This window comes from Chroicocephalus ridibundus, chromosome 9 (assembly GCF_963924245.1).
Source record: "Chroicocephalus ridibundus chromosome 9, bChrRid1.1, whole genome shotgun sequence".
NCBI lineage: Eukaryota > Metazoa > Chordata > Aves > Charadriiformes > Laridae > Chroicocephalus > Chroicocephalus ridibundus.
In genome coordinates, this window is record NC_086292.1 from 30,557,533 (window position 1) to 30,572,041 (window position 14,509).

Consider the following 14,509-nt stretch of genomic DNA (forward strand, 5'->3'; position numbering starts at 1 on the left):
AGACCTTTTAGAATCTGAACTCCAAATGAAATTCCCTACTGCCCTATTCTTTCGACTGTCTCTCAAGTGCAGTGCGTCAGCGCTGTGTACTTGCTGTTGCAATGCAGATTACTTGTTCCTTCTGTTCTTTCTCAGTTAAGATTTGCTCAGATCCAAATATTTTTGTACATAAACCCGTGACTCTTGTTATATCTATTTTGTACACACATGATTAATCTGGCATGCATGCGTGCTCACGAGCCCTGCGGTACAAACCCTGATTTGTACACTCTTCTCTGTGCACATACAGGTTGAGGCTGTAGGAGCCTGAAAACGTAGGCGAGAGTGGTTTAACTCTGCCAAAGAGGGTTATGGGCACCAGTCCAGCCTCATTTTTTACTGTAACTTTTCTCAAGTGAAATCAGTGGACGTGGCAGCCGGCCAGGAGCCAGGCTGTGGGCTTGATCGCAGCTTGGGCCATTCCCCCCGGCTGAAGCTTGCTCTCTGCTCCATGTGCTGAGCAGCTGCAGGCGATGGCGGCTCGTTGTTGGTAGGGTGATAACTGAAGACTTTGCTCTTTCCCTCCTATAAAGCTCTGTGAGAAAGCAGGCTCAAGGTGTCTCTGTTTACTTGATGGAAATGATTCCCAGTTCGCTCTGAGAAAGTATCCCTCTGTCCAGTTCCTGCCAGGGAAGTCAGACCCCGCTTTTTAATAGCTTTTTTAGCAATATAATATTCAGGGTTACTTCAATGGCACTTAGAAATAAATTGATACCCACCAGATTTTTTCCCCCTGTTAAGAGGAAATGGTCTTCTGTTTAGGAAGTCATTATGGCCTGGTAGACCCGGAGAGGAAAAAGAATATTGGGATTTTAACCAAAATGGTCTTTTTGGTTTCAGAAAATGGCCACGCAACTTTTTTTTTTTTGGTGCAGATATAAGATTCTGCATGTGAAAAACATTGTAGATTCAGAGGGAATTCCCCCTAGGAGTAATTTAAAAGTGCATTTATTCTGCCTGAACAAATAGGTTAATGAAGGTGTGTATTTGCAGGAATAAATTAAATTCCGGGAAATTCAGTGAGGCTTTTCATATGTTTAAAAGTTTTTCATCTCTTTTATGATGAATTTAGTGACTATTGTTCTTATAATAATATAACCAAATTTGATAAGGAAATACAGATAAATTCTCTATTGTATTTGCACACATCCTAATAATGACAGTAGCACTAGAATTTTCAGTTTCGCAAGTCACTCTTACTACACATCTTTAAACTTTGGCTTGCTGCAGAATTTGCTGCCAAATGTTCCTGACGGAATGACTTAATCCCGCATGACTCGTTCTCAATATTTTTCTGATTCCAGTTATCTCCTGTGGCTGAAAAAGCAGAAGGAATAATTGGCACCCAGAGAAGTTTGTGTATTTTGAGGTCTTTTCCTTCCAGGAAATTAACAAAATTAAATACTGGGTGATTAACGCAGTAAGTCCAGCCTGATTTGCTTAGAGGAGTTTCTTTTTCTCAGTGTGATAATTCTGTAGCAGCCAGATGTCCTTGAGGGCCTGATCTCAACAACAGGAAGACTCCTACTCACTTCAGTAGGCAGATCCAGATCAGGTCCTTAAATAGTATTTTGCTTTCTTCAAACATGGAATGCATAAACAACAAATCAAAGACCACAGATAAGAAATTATTTTATTTCTGAAGAAATACTAATAAGCAGGCACTGTCAGAGATAGAAAACAGATTTACTGCAAGTATTTTTAGTCTCTCATTCTTTATGAGACAATATGTAAAATGAGAGAAAATATTGTAGCGTCTCATGTCAGATAAGTTAAGGGGAATGTTTGCTAATAGCGGCCAGGAGACCTAAAGTAAACCTACGTAACAAACCATATAATCAGCAAACATTCTCCAAGTTGTCAAAATTTTTAATGGTTTCAAAAAATCTGTTAAAGTTCCCAAGTCAGGCCATGTCTGGGTAATGCCAAAGCTGAATCCTCTGTGCCTCAGATTCCCCCCCTGCAGACGGGGATTTTCAGGTTCAGCTGAAATGGTACTCAGCAATTTCTAATCAAGTTCGCTTTGACACAAGGCACCTTGGTGGGGAAGAAAAAAGTCAAAGCAAATCTTGTGAGGATGTAAAATAAAAAGTGGGAAGAGAAGAGTTTCTGAGAAGCTTGTGAAACCAAGCTTCACTCTCGCCGTGTTCTACAGGACCCCTGTAGTGGGTATTTCAAATTTAATGCGAGTGTCTTATTTTTGACCAGTTCAGCCTTAATTGTGCTCCCTTCTGGAGCAGAAATTTATCTTTTGTTACGAAATTCTCCTCTGATTCTTTGTGTAAGTATGAATTCAAGCATATCATTTTAATAGGTTGTGAAGGGAATTTTTGAATCATTGTCTTTCTCAACAGCACCATTATCTCTAGTATGTCCCTTTGATTTTGTTGAGTTTATTAAAACATGAGCGGTTAATCTGAGACTACTGAAAAATGCAAAAAAAATAAAATCTTCCTTAGCCATTTCACCTGTGCCTTACACATTTTGTTTGAATATTCTCGCTTTTCTGATCTAAAAAGAGAATATTTGAGGTCCTATAAAGAACACCGCCATTGGAGTTTGCACTGTATTGTTATTTCCTGTGAAACTGCGCAGTGAACTCAGATAACATTCCCTCTCATTTGCTTGCTTGAAATGAGTACATTTTGTACACGAAGAGGCTGCAAGGCTTACCCCTAAATACCGCTGCCCTTGGCATTATCAGTAAGCATTTGATAAAACAAATTCTGGTAATGCCAGAGTAAATATTTTCAGCAGTACCTTCATATTTTGACCAAAATCCTCCTGGGAAGAAACTGGAGATTTCTTGTATCATTGACCTTTGAAAAGGTCCATGTATCATCTGAAGGTACACTCTGGAATCTCTCTGGTGTATTATGTGCTAGTTTGGCTTCAGGTCTCTCAGGCTTGCCACGAAGTTTGGGGCTTATTCTGATCCCACAGCTGCAGAAATAAAGTTCACTGCATTCACTGCATGGAAAAGTATACCTTTGTTAAAGAGGCATACCAGTTAGTGACCTATTTGTGGTATATTCTCATTATTAATTTTTGCTTATTTTCAGCAGAGAACTGCGAGAACACTTAGTATTTCTGCAGCTTATCTCTTGTATTAACTTTGAGGAATAGTGTAGAGAAAAGGTAAGGTGAGCAGGGAAAATTAAGCCTTAAAAAATATTGACTTAGTAAAATGAAACTGGGGGGGTTATGAATCCTGTGATGAAACCCAAGAAGCTTGATTCAGTGACCTGGGTTTGAAACCTACAAAACCCTCCTACCTTTCCCTATCTTATTTACCTTAAGATATAAAGCAGGTAGAATTTTTGAATTGATAGCTAATATACTGCTATTGAGTCTAATAATTTACAAATAAATGTGATTCTTCATGGCCTTTCATCCTAATTAATCTCCTTATTATGTCTCACTAAAAAGGGGAAAAATGAAGAAATGTATGCAGAAGGAAGGGGAGTCAAGGACACTTCCCTGGTCATCTCCTGATCTATTCTCCCCCTAAGTAGGACCTTCAATCACCACTACGACTGCTGAGGCAGCCAATTTCTAAACTCTTTTTTAGCTTAGAAATCCATTATAGGGACAGGAGGAAAAGACAATTGTGGCGATAATTTTTAATCAAGATTCATTTCTTTTTTGTGAATGGTATTTGCTTTCTATCTATTATCATCCTTTTTAATAGGTCTCCCAATTGTGACACTGTGGTAGTGTTGCTGGCTGCATGTTTCTTCTTTTTATTCTTGAATTCATGAAATCACTTAGATCCCTTTTTTGGTTTAGTTTAATGATTTTTGTTGGCTCACAATAGAAGTTTTGGCTGTTGTTGTTGTGTGATTTATAATCGTCTGTGATGTATGGCAGGGATTTATGATTTGACTGTTTTGCATCTTTCATCTATAAGCATAATGAGCTGATAAAAAGAATTTTTTTAAAAATGGAAGAAGTTGTAGTCAAATGTTAATAACCACTGAGAATGGGATTTTGGCCTGATGCTTCTCTGAATGCACATGGTCAGTGAAAGCAAACTGAACAGAATGGAAATAGCTAGAAGCACTTTTGGAATACTCCCACTGCTTTGGGATCTGGAGAATAGAAATGCCTCTTCATTGTATTTCTGTCTTCAATCTAGTTGCACTGCAAAAGCACAGAGCACTATTTGATTTTTTTAATACAGCTTTTCCAGGATTCAGAAGAAGATAGAAGATATTTTGGTCAAAATTTTGGATAGATTCTTACGGAAGATGAGCCCAAACTCCTATGTCACCAACTTTTTTTTAATCTGCATGAGGTTCCTGAGGCCTTTATTCTTTTACTTGAACTTGTTTATTCACTTTTGACTGCAAATATCTTTAACAATACCTTGAGGATGTCTGAACAGAGGAGTAACAATTAACAAGTCATACCTTGGAGTAAAATACTACCAAAAAGCCTCAGCGAGTTTCTCAGTTCTGCTTTCTCTTCTAAGAATTTCTATCCTCTTTCATACCGAGAAAAACACATATACCTAGGGGGTATGGGTTAGTGGTTTTACATTCCCATGGTCCCACTTGGGACCTCACATTTAAATGACCTCTGCGCCATGCCCGCTTCTCACATACAGAGAGGAAGAATCAGCTGAGCCGAGTTCTGTCACTGCACTCAGGACATTCATCTCTGCAATCCAGGTACACCTTTCTCATTTGTGGCTCTCTTTTTGAAAGGCCGGAGGCTGAGGAACATCAGCAGTTCTGCTGCTCCTAACCAGTTACTTACTCCAAGATTAGTAATACCCAGTACAAGTAAAGATTAAATTTTAGAATAATGTTCTCAGAAGACCAATGAATCTGCTTGCTGAACCTGGCAGGTGGTAAATAAGTCTGGTAAGCAGACTTAATGAGACTGTTTACATTTCTTATAAACTAAATTTATAAGCTAAGTTCTCAGCCTGTTTTCATGTGCGAAATTTCACATTTGCCATCAAACAGATGCACGAATGTATGCTGTGGTACAGCTAGAAGGCCAGTTGAAGTGTTGAAGGAGATGCATGACTTGCTGTTTTGAATTGAAATCCTACCAACAAAACTCAAACCACAGGAAATACGAGAGCGGAAAATGCTGAAGATAAATCCTTATTGCTCTGGATTTATTTTGCAAGTTGAGATTATCTTGTATAGCGTGCATTAGGATTTCCATATAATGTAATTGGAAGAGAGGCAGGAATGCGTGACGTGATACTTTTAGCTGTCTTTATAATATATTATAGCTTTATGAAGTTAGGTCAGCTGGTCTTCTGGCAAAAATTAGCAACCTCATAGAATTACTTTAACCTGTACTTCCAGTATCTGTATGTTATCGCTGAAGACCAGTGAGACTTACTAACACCTACCTACACCTTTTTTCTACAGGTCATGCCTGGTAGTGGCTACGTGGAGTTGCTGAGTACCAGTGCTTGCTCTGGAATTCTGCCATTTGAGGTCTCTAACTGGGAAAAATCTTTCTGTGATCACCTGTTCTGGTTTCTGTAATGCTAAGATTGAACAGGTAGAGGTTACTCTTTGTTTTCCACAAACAGTTCTGCAAGTGATCTTGATAAAACTTTTCTTGATGTAATAAGCTTGACAATAAGCTTAGAGAAAGAATGAATGTCATGTTAAACAGGAAAGTTTAAAATCTCAGTGAAGAGTTAGAATTTATGCTGCAGTATACGCAGCTGGAAAAACTCTTTGGAAGGCTGAATGTATTAAAACCAAAAAACACTGCTGGCAAAAATTCCTGCTGCTTCAATTCAAAGCCAATTACACCTTCTCAGAAAACATTGATTCTTGCGCTTTCCCCAGTAATACCAGTTGGGAGGGCTTGGAGTTTATGAATTCTAACCAATATAATAAATAAAAGCTAAACAACATTTTTAAAAAAACTCATTGTGATTGGCATGTATGTGAAATAAAAGACAAGGAACATGTTCAATTTTAATACCTAAGAACAAATTCTGTAGGAATAGTCATACAATATCCTGGATATTACTATTTGTATCTTTTGCAGAAAACAATCTGTGAATCTATACAAGAAAGAGAATACATAAAACAATTAAAAATAGTATTAGAATGTATTTCTCATATAAATGATACATTTGTTACTAAGCTGATCAAAACTATGAACCATTGTTCTCCAGACATTCAAATGAAGATTAAAATAAATATCTAAATAAAAGTTAAGTTCAAAGAGCCTGATTCTTCTTCATTGCTCACAAAGTTATTTGAGAATTAAAACCAGTTAGTTGAGTTTATCCATGCACATTTTAAGAAAGATTGGAATCAAACTAAATGTTTTGCTTACAGTGAAAAATATGGTATTTGATATCTTGATGATAATCAACTAGCAGTGTTGCACACTACATATAAATACTAATTTACCTGTACTAATTACTTTAATTAATGTAAATAAGTACCTAAGTATACAAGTTATTACAGAAATGCTGATGGTATTCTAAGCCACCCATCAGGATTTCATTTTGTTATGTCCTGTACGAAGACAGAACAAAATCCCAATTCCTACCTCAAAGGAGTTTACATCCTAAGAATATGAAGAACAACAAAAGGTCAGTCAGACTTTTGGAGGAATACAAATTCACATATTCCATTAGCTGAAATTTTTCATTAGCATAAGATCTGTTGTATCATTCGTAAGTCTTGTAATATGAAAGTGTTATCAACTTCTAAATCTTGCAACGCTTGCTACATCCTCTCAGTTTAAATGCACTTGAAGTCTCTGGGGCTTGTGGTTTGATTGATAAGGGGGCACCTGAGATTATCAAAACAATTCAGGCTAGGTAGTTCATTCATATTAGAGAATATGGCTGGGGAAGTTGTTGGCTCTATTTTTAAAATGCCTATAACAAGATTGATGGCAAAGAGTCAGTTCTCCACATCTGAAATGGAACAAATGCTTTGAAAACAGTTAGGTTTGTGCTGAGCTTTATCAGCAGATTTGTAGTGGATTTTGGATATAACCAGTAAAAACATACATTATATACAACTATAGAAAAAAAATATTCTAGCCCTGATTAGGAATCACCAGACCCTCTGGAAAGACTAAATCTAAGCAGCACAAGATTTCAAAGGACAGTTTTTCAGTGACATATCATGTTGCAAACCAATTGGCATTGTGTTCACAATCATTGCTAGTCCTTTTTCAGTCCCCAAAGTTTTAATTTCTTCCTCAGCAGAGTCCATGTACCTCTGGATATCTGACAGCAAGCTGAGTTCACAGAGCACTTCAGAGACATTAGCTTGCCCTCACAGGAGCCCTGGCAATTAGGGCCACTAGGAGTGTTGATATTCCCACTCTACAGGTGGAGGGGTTTGAGACAGCTGGTTAAGCCAAGTTTTGCCAAAGCTAATGTGGAAGTCAGCACAAGGTGCATTGTTACTTCAGCATGTTGCAGGAAAAGATTTTGTTTGAGACTTCAAAATCACCTTTGGCAGAAAATAATTTGAAGGACAGTATTGTGCAGTCAGAAACACTTTTCTGCAACTCTATAACGTCACAAGTTTGTTATAGTGGTGGCACTAAAACATCATCCTGCTACTGACACTGAAGACTACTTTCTGCCTGTCTCTCAGGTAGATCCTCAGTTCAATAAATTTCCATTTTGCATAAATCTACCTGTTCTGTTGATGATCTTCAAGTGTTTTCTTTGATTCTGAAAAGAAATTAAGGAGTTTCTCACTGTGATCAGAATTGCTGTAGATATCACGCACTGGCTGTGGCTGTTCTGACATTGTCTTTGTAGTCTCTGTGAACCACTGGCTACTGCAGACTTTTCACCACTTCTGCATATTGCCAGGCATGAAAACCAAAAGTCTGTGTCATCTTCTCTATGCTGAGATTACAAACTATGCCACTTTTGATACAACTTTTATGTAAAGAGACTACAGCTTCTTTCTTTCTTATTCATCCGACAGTACTTTTTCATCCTCCCTATAGGAAAGTTACACATCAGTTTCTATGATCTGTTTCCACAATTCCTTTTATTACAAAATAAGTAGATGACATATCCATCATCTGTATTCACAAGTATGACACTACAGCATAAAAAAAAAGGAGTGGAATTTCTCCTCCATAAAACACGAGAGGAAGCATAAAGCACCTTTGCACTTAACCACAGAAGGCCGTTTTGATCACACTCTTCATAAAATATTGAATACCTTCAAAAGGTCAGCAGAGAAGGGGGTTAAAGTATCTGTGTCTCTCTGCTGTAGTCAAAGTTCTTGTGGTCTCATAGAAACTGAACATTCTAGTCCTGCAGCCTTCCATTCTCATGGGAAAGTAATGGGAGGGTTGTTTGGTGCACGCTGCTTTAAAACAAATCTCTTATTTATAGATGAATAGATCTCTTATTTATAGACACATAGATGAGTACTTTTTCATAAGAGGACAAATGCTTTTGTTCTTCCATTTGCAAATCATTTAAAATAAATAGGAATGACAAATATGTGGTGGTGTCCATTTCACAAAAAATTTAAATGATTCAGGTTCCTCTTTCGGAGATACTTTTGTGAGATCTTTTATCACTGAATGATTTATTGGGGTTTAAAAAAAAAAAGGCAAAAAAAAAAGGCCTGGCCAAAGTAATCAGAAGTGGTCACTGAATTCCTAAATGCCTATTCTACCTTTTGGTTATTCAAAGATTTTAAGCATCCACAACTAGCCTAGTAGTTTGAGGTTTATGGTGTTCTATGAAAACAAGACCCATAGTGGCTAGCTTAGGTCAGAGACTTCCCCACCTGTTCGGTCCAAACTCTGTGTCCTTTGCAAAACCATGCGGTGTTTATACTATCTTTTTGTCAACATCCAACTCTGAAATAACATTTTACTTGAGGGCGCCAGGGATAGACAGTTTGTTTCTGCCCACTTGAATCCTGGCCCATGTGCGGGAACAGGGAGGCAGCTGCGGAATCCAGATCTGGCCTGTGCTTCATCCGGTGCCGCTGGGAATGAGATGGTTTTACAGAGATGTGTACGTGAGCCCTCCAACAAGTCTGGAGGAATGTTCTGTACAAATGCTCTCATCATGTTGAACTTTCTCTGGTTACACATCTTGTTTTCTCATTATAAACCATCAAACCAGGTGCGAAAAACACCTTTCTGAATGAGGAGCATTTTACACCCATTTTGTACAACTATTGAGCACTGCAAGAGTAGGTCATGAGCCAGGACTATAATTGCCAGTCAGTCTAGCAAAAGATTAATGCAGTTCATTCTTGCTGCTAATGAAGCCGAGGAGGATATGAATCAAGCAAAGCTGCCTGTCACTAGAAGAAAGTTATCCCTAAGTCCGCTTGAGCTGTGGCTGAGAGTTTCACATATGAGAAGATAGAAAAGTGATTAGTTTAATCCCTTCAGACTGTGCACTATGTCATCTGCTCTGCATTGTGTCACAAATCAAAGTTCTAGCTCCTGTCCTGCAGAGTATTTCTAGAGGAAAAATCTAATCCCTGGCAGTTACATGCTTAGAAGGACCCAGCCCTGGCAGTTTTTCTATGTAATTAAAGCTTCTATGTCTCAGGCTCTCAGGTGTCAAGATCTGGAATTACAGATTAAGTCTAAATCAAGGCTAACGCTGAGATGGTGACGTACAGCTTTTCATGTTCTTCATGGCAGTCAAAATCAAGCTGAGTTTTTCTCATGTGTTCTGCATTCTGAAACCACAAACCCAGGAGTCTAAACTGAAACATACGAATCCTGTTTGTTTTGTTTCTTGTGAAACTTTTTAATGTAGATATTTCCTTGGCACAGGGTTATTCTGTTCCACTAAGATACCCTGGCAATGTCTATTATTTACAAGAAGACGTAGTCCAGCCTCAGATGATAATTTGCTGATCTGTGGTCTGCTTTTTGCTGTCACTGAAATTAATAAAAAACCCACAGCCCGTTTCATAGCCCCAGGTTTGTAAAGGTAAAGTCTAGCAGATGTATGTTCTTACAGTTACATCTTTTGTGGTTGAAATCCAGTATGAATTAAATCTTGTTGGTTTCAAATATAAACCCATATCGACTTCTAGGGAAAAAAACCCCACCAACTCTGCTGCATGTACATGGTTTTTAAAATTCTTCTTGACATATATGGAACTAAACACTGAGACAGGAGCGATCTTATTTGAGGAAGTTATAATGAAGTTAGCGCCACTAGAGAATTTTTAATAGTCAATAAAGTTTGCTATTGAGTATCAGAAGTGAATTTCCACTTTCCCTTACTATTTTGCAGGTCTGAAGGGTATTGAAACTTGAATTTTTATTTTACTAGACAACTGTTTAGAAGCTTAGAGAACTATTGGTAGTTGAATTGTGTCATCCCTCAAGACTGAAACCTGGATGACTGCAAGGGAAGAAATTTTCTTTCATTCAGATCACTGGGACACCCTGTCTGTCCATATGCATTATTTTATGTAGGCATTGCTGTACATGTGCAAAGCACCTAGCTGCTCCCTATCCTTCATTGCCTTTTTGTAATTCAAGTTTCCTAACAAATCCATCAGAGAAGAGTTCTCTTCTGAAACATTTAACATCCTTGCAATCGCAACTAAAATTACTTAATTCAAGGCATCTTCTAGCAATATTGCAGAAAAACCCCACAAACAGTATTTTAGCTAACATAAAACTGAAGAGAATGAGAAAGTAAACAAAAGCAGAGGTCACTGTAGATGTATGTCATAAAGAAATACGGGAGATTAAAAAAATATTTTCTTTGCAGATCACTTACAGTATTTTTACAGTTTAAACCTTTTCCTCTAAGAGAACCTTGACCAGAGTAAAGATCACAGGATATCATCTATTGTTTTTACCTCTTAAGTGTTGTTAAACTGAGGAAAAAATGGAATTGATAAAGACAAGCACCAGCTTGGCCTTGCCAAGTTGCTTTTTTTCTGTACTGGGTATCAAAATTAATGGAAATGCCCGCATGATGTAATTAAATGAAGCTTTATTTCCTTTTGCTTATGTAAAATTGTTGCTAAGGTGGATTCTAGAGCGAGGGTAATGAGCTCAGACTGAAAAGTAGTAATTGTTTTCTGTAATTCACAGCTCTAAGGTGGCTGCCAGCTCATTGTTGTACATTACTATCTATGACGCTAATAAACATCAGTCTGAGTATGCTTTTTGTTTCCAGTAAGTGCTTTTTCCTGTGCTAATTTAACTCATGTAACTTAAACACTCTTCCTACAAAGAAGATACCAATACATTTGGCAAACAAGACATGAATTTCTTATAATAAGTGGTAGAACTTGAGATTCATGTTAGCATTAATTGGATCCAATTTCCATTGTCACAGAATTGTCATGAACACTCAGAGAGCAGAGTGTGGTTTTGGGTGCTGAGGGTATCTTCAGTCCCAGGAGTAGTATAGTCATCAGCACAACACTGTATTTAAGTATACAAGTACCGGGCCAAAGCACTGTATCAACACGGCCAGTGCTGGCTCTGGTTCTGTGTCATCCTGTATTATTCAGTGTATCCCTTAATTTTGTTCTTAACTGATGTTTCTTGTCTCATGATCTGAATATACTAGAACTCACCACAATTATTGCCCTATATCTTGCCCCTTTACTCTTTCCTCGGGTAAAGTTGTCACTTATTTCTTCAATAATTGTGTCTCATTTGGGACTGAAGAGTCTGAATCAACACTTAGTGCACTTACAGTAAATAAGGCATCTTAGTTGTCCTCATTACTCCTTACTTACTCTCAGTTCTTTCATCAACCTTCTCCCAACAGCCATCTGTTAGCCCTCTCATCTTTCTGCTGCATTTGCAGAATACGTTACGTGAGATATTCCTTTTTAATTATAGGTTCTGAAGACAGAAATTTCAGGAAAGAGAGTCTAAGTTCTTTGTTTTAATAAATCTCATGTTGGCATATACTTCCCCAAATTCTGTCACTTCTCAGGAGAAATTAATTCTAAATGAAAACTGATGAAAGAACATTTGGGGGAGTTGCTTCTATGTGTAGGTCTCACATGTAGGAAATAACTGAGCTGTCAGTACACAGCAGTCCTGTGACGGGGTAGCTATCTGGTAAATGCTTAAGATTGACTCAGTGAAGCATTCAGAAGATTCCAAATAAAAATGATTGCTATAGCCATTAACTGCTTTGAGTAAGGTATATATTCCTTTGTGGAGTTCACAAGTATCTCAAAGGGCAGTAAGAACGCATTATTACTAGCGTAAGCTGGCTGTTCCTAGACTAACTACAGATGCAATTTACGGTATATTCCATGAAGCACAAGCACTTACTGTTTACATTTGCTAGTGTTGGTACTCATAAAAAGTGATGCTGCAAGAGGCAGTTAGGATTTGAGGTGGGGAGAATGGAAAACATTTGCCTTCAATAAACTGAAGTGGTTTTGGAGTAATTCTGAACACATGCCATGAAAACATAACTTAGTCTTTAAGGAATAACATTTCCCCCTGCTCAATCATCTATACTTCATATCTTTTTCTAGGACACAGATCTCCTTCTCTAGACTTACGCAAAATTTCCATTCATTCTAATGTAACAGGGGCAAAACAAGTGCTTATTACTGCCAGGTAAGCCAGTGGTTTAACGTAATTGCAAATTTGGCATATATTGCTAGCAAAATTGGGTACAGGAGAGCAGCTGTCTGGATGGGATGGAATAATTTTACCCTCACATTTTCCTAGATAATTACAATTATTTGATGTCTGTCTTAGTTAGAAAGGACTTGGGGTTAGTTTGGCTCCAGACTCGAATGCTGTGACTTACTCTCGAATCTGTATTTCCTCAGTTTTCCATGTGCTTCCTGTCTTTATCCAAAGCCAAAGCCAAAGCCAGAAGTTCTAAAACAGAACCACAGGAAAAGCTGCTCGGGTAATGTTTGTCTTGAGCAGAAACAAATAGCAAGAGAGATTTCCTGCAAAATCATTTGCTTGTGACGAACGTAGCCTGGATTCTAGACCAAATAGTCTGCCTAAATCTGCCTCTTTTTAGATAAGATTGTACCAGTTACAGATTCTTATTTAAAAGACATGTAAGTGCCTTTCAGTTTGCCATCTGTAGCTTTTTCAATCCCATTCATCTTTGACAAAGACATTTACCCTTTACTAGAATATTTGATTTATTTCTTGAAAAGGGCTGAATGGACCTGTGATAAAGTTAGGAATTAAAAGGATTTGAAGAAAGATATTTGCAAAGAGCTGGTGCGACTGTTTGTTGTAACTTTTAACTAATAAGTATGTTAAACACTTCATTGTCCACATCAAAAGAAAAGTTCCTGTCCAAAGCATTTAGGCTGGAATTCATCCCTCTGAAGTCTAAATGCCGAAATGATTTGCTCTCCATCAATATCCGCTGTTTTGCCACTGATGCTGGCTGGAAGCCGGAGCGAACAGACCTTTCACTTGCAACATACATTCCATGTGTGGGTTATACTGAACTGCTATGAGATGGACAATCGAAGTGAAGATAAAATGGTAAGAAATAAGAAAAGCATGTCTGGGTAAGAATTACAAAAGTGGGTACTGTTGGCGCGTGAGTTTGTGTGTAAGTTGTAGCTACAAGGTAATATTGAATCATCCACTGGGGCACACAGATGAGAGGCTTCTCAGAGGCCAGGAAAGTCCACTGGAACGAGAGAGTGAAGGTTTCTCGCTATAGTCGTGACTGCTGTTATCTCACATCAGCACCAAGCCTTGGCTACGAACTGGTCTGTCTCTGGAGAGGTTTCTGTTAGGATTTAAATGGAGGGAGGGAAGTGATTCACAGCTTCTATACACGGGATGAAGGAAGTTCTGGTGCTACTGAAGAAAGGCAGTTTCGTGGCTGCAGTTAATACAATGAAGAGGTGTCAGCCAGGATGTGATGTACTAAGAAATGAGTTAGAAAGTCAAGGAAAGGGCCACAGTGTGATTGACAGTGAGAAAGCTGGCTGGGCCTCTGAAATGTGCAGAAAGCAAGAACAACGTTTTGGCACGGCCTGGATTAGAGAAGAGTTAAAAGCTTTGAGGTCCTGACAGTGTTACCATGAGTTAGAATAGTTCTGTGCTATCTCTGCTAGTGGAGGCAGGTCACACAAATGTTCATATCAGCCACTGCTTTTGGGAAAATGGGCTTGTACACTCTTAACAGGAAAAAATTAAAACTCTTAATGAAATATGATGTCTTAAAACACTGATGAACTGCTATGTAAATAATACCATATATTTTTAGATTTTCAGAAAAGCCTTATCAGCAAGGTGAGACTGACAGACAAATATATAACCCAGTAGATTTGTAGTATGTTTCTACGCCTTAGAACTGGTCTTCTAAACTAAATAAGAGCAAGTAATGGTAAAAACACAACATGAAAACTATCTCACTAGAAGCTGCAGATAAATGCCAGCACAAACATCCGCATATTTGTACAGCAGTGATCTACTTTTTCCTGTCACATCTCTTCCTCTTTTTAGTTTTATGTGAGGTGGCTGGTCT